The sequence below is a fragment of the Schistocerca piceifrons genome, chromosome 1 (assembly GCF_021461385.2).
Source record: "Schistocerca piceifrons isolate TAMUIC-IGC-003096 chromosome 1, iqSchPice1.1, whole genome shotgun sequence".
Lineage (NCBI taxonomy): Eukaryota > Metazoa > Arthropoda > Insecta > Orthoptera > Acrididae > Schistocerca > Schistocerca piceifrons.
Genome location: NC_060138.1, coordinates 66,342,372 through 66,348,371, shown reverse-complemented (window position 1 = coordinate 66,348,371; position 6,000 = coordinate 66,342,372).

The window sequence follows — 6,000 nt, the reverse complement described above, 5'->3', positions numbered from 1 at the left end:
CGGGGTTCGAACCTGCGACCGCAGCAGGCGCGTGGCTCCGCACTGAAGCGCCTAGAACCGCTCGGCCACATCGGCCGGCGATGCGGCACAATTGGAGGTGACCAATGGATCCGTCGCTCGGTATCGTCACATGTCGGATTTGTCCGGAACGCTTCACGTCGATTCCCTGTTTTTTTCATTTCTACAAACGCCGCGACATAGCAGTTGTAGTGCCAAACTTGCGTGAACATAAAAGTTGCAGTTTCTCTCGGTAGCGCCGCACGCCGATTACGTCAGAATTTCCCCTTGCACCTCTCCACACACCGCAAAAATCAATCTTGCCATTTAGATTTTTGTTCACAATGTTCATCAGCTAGTTTTGAAGAATGCCTCTGGGAAGAAATAGCACACTAGTTGCGTTAAAATTTGTTTTCTAACACAACTGTTGTGCTATTCTTTACATCGTAAATCTTGTTGTTCCATTTACACCGCCACCTCCAGTGCAATCAGACTTCTTCTTTGTTGCCACCTATACTTGCTTCACATAGTCAAAGAGAAAGACTGGACGTGGTGAAAGCTGAGAGAGCAGTAAGACACCTTCACAAAGTGAAAGTAAAATTATGTCCGAGTACAGTTTCGAGGATAATGGAATGTACTCGAATTAAGACGGGTGATGCTGAGGGAATTAGATTAGGAAATGACACACTTAAATTAGTAAAGGAGTTTTGCTATTTGGGGAGCAAAATAACTGATGATGGTCGAAGTAGAGCGGATATAAAACGTAGACTGGAAATGCGAAGGAAAGCGTTTCTTAAGAAGAGAAATTTGTTAACATCGAGTATTGATTTAAGTGTCAGGAAGTTGTTTCTGAAAGTATTTGTATGGAGTGTAGCCATGTATGGAAGTGAAACGTGGACGATAAATAGCTTAGACAAGAAGAGAATAGAAGCTTTCGAAATGTGGTGCTACAGAAGAATGCTGAAGATTAGATGGGTTGATCACATAACTAATGAGGAGGTATTGAATAGAATTGGGGAGAAGAGGAGCTTGTGGCACAACTTGACTAGAAGAAGGGATCGGTTTGTAGGACATGTTCTGAGACATCGAGGGATCACCAATTTAATATTGGAGGGCAGCGTGGAGGGTAAAAATCGTAGAGGGAGACCAAGAGATGAATACACTAAAGAGATTCAGAAGGATGTAGGTTGCAGTAGGTACTGGGAGATGCAGAAGCTTGCACAGGATAGAGTAGCATGGAGAGCTGCATCAAACCAGTCTCAGGACTGAAGACCACAACAACAACATACAGTTTCGAGAGAGCAGTTTGAAATATTTACCGAAAATTACCAAAAAAATGTAAAAAATGCCGGCACTCGATATTGCCATTTCGACATCGATACATTTAGCGAAAAGGGGTCACCTATAAATAGCTATGTGTTTGGAAGAAATAGCGACATCAATGTTTTATCGGTCCCGGCGGAGGTTCGAGTCGTCCCTCGGGCATGGGTGTGTGTGTTTGTCCTTAGGATAATTTAGGTTAAGTAGTGTGTAAGCTTAGGGAATGATGACCTTAGTAGTTGAGTCCCATAAGATTTCACGCACTTTTGAACATTTGATATTTTATCAACAGCCCTAGGTGATAGGACACATCAAGGGGCGGTCCATTGGCAATGGAGGGAGACCGAGGCTCGATTGCGGTAAGGACGTTTAAATGGATGAAAATGGCAGTAGTTATGCAGAGATGAAGAGGCCTGTCCAGGATAGAGAACCGCTTAGAGCTGTGTCAAACCAGTCTTCGAATTAGCGATTGCAACAACAATAATAATGAAACTTCCTGGCAGATTAAAACTGTGTGCGAGACCGAGACTCGACCTCGGGACCTTTACCTTTTGCAGGCAAGTGCTCTACCAACTGAGCTACCCAGGCACGACTCACGCCCAATCCTCACAGCTTTACTTCTGCCAGTACCTCGTCTCCTACCTTCCAAACTTTACAGAAGCTCTCCTGCGACGCTTGCAGAACTAGCACTCCTGAAAGAAAGGATATTGCGGAGACATGGCTTAGTCACAGCCTGGGCGATGTTTCCAGAATGAGATTTTCACTCCGCGAAAGGCAAAGGTACCGAGTTCGAGTCTGTAGAGTAAAAATCTCATTCTGGAAACAAGAATAACGTACGTGGTGGTGCCGTTAGCAGCAAGTCTCGGCAGCACGTATGAGCTCTCTAATTGTGTGCGTAATGACGACAGTTTCCAGTGAGTACGTGGCTACTGTACGGCGTGGAGAACTGTCGAAGCTGACGGTAGCCGTACTGTCATACTCTGCTGGTGAGAGGCTTTGGCGTTCCACGGGCGCGCCTGGTGCAGCCCTGCCGGCACCTGCGCGGCGCCCCGCGCTGGTGGGCGGCCGAGCGGCCAGCGTCCTGCCGCCTGTTAACGGCAGAGCGGCAGCGGAACAGGTTGTGCCTCGTGCCACTGCTATTTATATACCGCAGTATCCCGCTCGGTTGCCCGCGTCACTTTCCCAAAAGGCGCAGCTTACGGCCACGGCATTCCGACTTTTACGCAAATCAAACTACTCTATCGTAGAGTTATGCGGCGAGCACATAATGGAAGGCTAGGAATGCTAGACACGCCCGTTGACACTCGTAACGCCTCCTTCCCAGGAGCGAAATGGCCGAGCAGCACGAGGGGACGATCGTGGACATTCATTGCCGCCGGGAACTGCATTACGGAATTTATAGTCGAGAGGAACTGCTAAACTGGTTCGGCGCTATCCCCTCCGCTATTAGTACATTGTCTGGTTTAAATCCGTCACACATCTCCCGCTGTAAAGACATTAATTTACAGTCACTGCCCTACTACACTCTAGGCAAGCCTGAAAGCTACACTACTTGCCATTAAAATTGCTACACCAAGAAGAAATGCAGATGATAAACGGGTATTCATTGGACAAATATATCATTCTAGAAATGACATGTGATTACATTTTCACGTAATTTGGGTGCATAGATCCTGAGAAATCAGTATCCAGAACAACCACCTCTGGTTGCAATAACGGCCTAGATAATCCTGGACATTGAGTCAAACAGAGCTTGGATGCCGTCTACAGGTTCAGCTGCCCATGCAGCTTCAACTGGATACCACAGTTCATCAAGAGTAGTGACTGGCGTATTGTGACGAGCCAGTTGCTCGGCCACCGTTGACCAGACGTTTTCAATCGGCAAGAGATCTGGAGAATGTGCTGGCCAGGGCAGCAGTCGAACATTTTCTGTATCCAGAAAGGCCCATACAGGATCTGCAACATCCGGTCTTGCATTATCCTGCCGAAATGTAGGGTTTCGCAGGGATCGAATGAAGGGTAGAGCCACGGGTCGTAACACATCTGAAATGTAACGTCTACTGTTCAAAGTGCCTTCAATACGAACAAGAGGTGACCGAGACGTGTAACCAGTGGCACCCCATACCATACAATTTTAATGGCCAGTAGTGTAGATAAAGTTTTCACGGAAGTAATTAGGTGAAAAAATGAGAGGTTGCTTCCTAAGCTTCTTCGTTTGGAACCAGGACAAGGTCGAGCAGCGGACTCGCACTTTCCCTTCAGCTACAACCATACTCTGTGAACCGTAGTGAAAGCATATACCAGATGGTAGTTTTACACACATGTTCAGAAAAAACGAGAACATATTGAACAACTAGGAATAGGACGTTCATATTCATAGGACATGTAAATTAGCATGTTCTGCAGAAGTGATTAGTATTTGAACCATGTCAGCCCCCGGGTTCGGGGTCATCTTCGGTATCGCGGCGCAAACACCACCCACCTGTAAAATGTGCCTGTGGCTCTCGTTGTTGCTATAAACGGAAGATAATGGATCGGTATGACTTGAGCAGACGTGCAGGATGCCTCGCAGAGTACCGTCAAAACAGTGAGTTTGAAAGAGGGCGTATTATTGGCATGAGAGAATGCGGTGCATCCATCCAGGAAATTGATGATCGCGTTGGACCAAGTGTTTCTGCATTGCAACGGGTATGTGCAGAATGGTTCACTGAAGGCCGTAGAACACGACGAGATGAGTCAGGTCGCAGCACCCACACAGCCCCCCTTCTCTCCCTACCCCCCCCCCCCACCCTCCCTCCCCACCCGAGAAGATCAACACCTCATCCTAATGGTATTGCAGGACAGATCTGCTTCCTCCTCGGCTCTAGCGCAACAATGGCACAGTGTAACGTATCGTACACTATCATGGGTGACACTCCGTCGCCGTTAATTACGGCTTGGGTTACGTGTGCGTCGACCCACTTCTCCGTCTACCTTTGACGAATGTGCAGAAACACGCTAGACAGCAATGGTGTATGGAACGACGTCACTGGGGACAGGAATGTCATCAGACAGTGTTTTCGGACGAACCCAGGTTCTGTTTGTTTGAAAATGATGGCTGCATTTTGGTTCGCCGCAGACATCAGATTGACTGCATTCGCACAGGATACACAGCGCCAGCTCGAGGTCTTGTGGTCTGGGGTGCATCTGGATACAGCCACAAATCATAGATGGTGCTTGTCCAGAGCATTGTGACCAATGTGACGTAAGCAAGTGACATCCTGTGCCCCGTAGCCGTACCCTTTCTGCGCAACGCCACAGACGCCATTTTCAAAAAATGGCTCTGAGCACTATGGGACTAAACATCTGAGGTCATCAGTCCCCTAGAACTTAGAACTACTTAAACCTAACTAACCTAAGCACATCACACACATCCTGCGACCGTAGCAGTCACCCGGTTCCGGACTGACGCGCCTAGAACCGCACGGCCACCGCGGCCGGCTAGACGCCATTTTCCAGCGAGCCAATGCACGACCACGTACCTCCTTGCTGTCACAGGATGTCAGCCTTTTGTCGTGGCCCACCAGCTCACCGGACTTGTCACCAATCGAAAATGTGTGCAATATGGTGAAACGACGGGTGTAGCGCTGTGACCCAATGCCAAACACCACAGATGAACGCAGCATGAATGGCTGTACCACAGGACCCGATTCACGCCTTATAGGCCATCGGGCATGGAACAAGTTATCTGGGACCATGACAGACCGTGTGCCTACAGTGCACTAAATGGAAGGATTGTGACTTGCATTTAACGAAAAGCTTAATGCAGTTCACAAGCGCTTACTGAAGAACCGGTAAAACGTAGGAAACGTAAAGGTCGTCATTCTAAATGTAAATATGAGCCTCATCTAGCTCATCCACTATTGAGACGGCGTATAGAACACTAATTCCATCATTCAAAAGAGTAGTGCTCATTTGTTTGGCTTACAATCCAGATCGGATTAAACGAAGACATCGAATCAGTTACGGCATCTGTTACTGGTAGCTTTATCAGCAGACAGGAGTAACGGAGATGTTGCCCAAACTCAAATGTGAGTCCCTGGAGGCAGGACGACGTTCTTTTCGTGAAACATTATTGAAAAATTTACAGAACCGGCATTTGAATCTGACTGCAGCACGATTCTACTGCCACCAACGTATATTGAGCCTTAGGACGACGAAGGCAAGATAAGAGAAATTAGGGCTCGAACGAAGGTATATCGACATTCGTTTCCCCTCGCTCTTATCGTATTTGCGAGTGGGACAGGAAAGGAAACTAGTCGTGCAAACTACCCTCCACCATACTCGATACAGCGGCTTGCGGCGTATGTATGTGCATGCACATGAGTTATACTCGTTACTGCTCCGTAGAAAACATCGTGTTTTTACTAAAATAATTTGTCTGTGCTAAAAGTGATCTCTTGTGTTAATTAGTTTCCATGGTATTCTATAAGGAGGAGGGACTTGCCTGACGATAGAAGAAGAAACTGGAGTTGATAAAGAAGACAGAGGGTATCTGGTCGTAAAGTCATGCTTAAAAAGAACTCTCGAGGGAATAGAAAACATTCCACTGGAAATCATTGGGGAAAATGGCAACCAAACGACTATTCAAGTTGGTGTTTAGAACCTATGAGACTGCGACCTACGTTCAAGCTTTCGGAAATA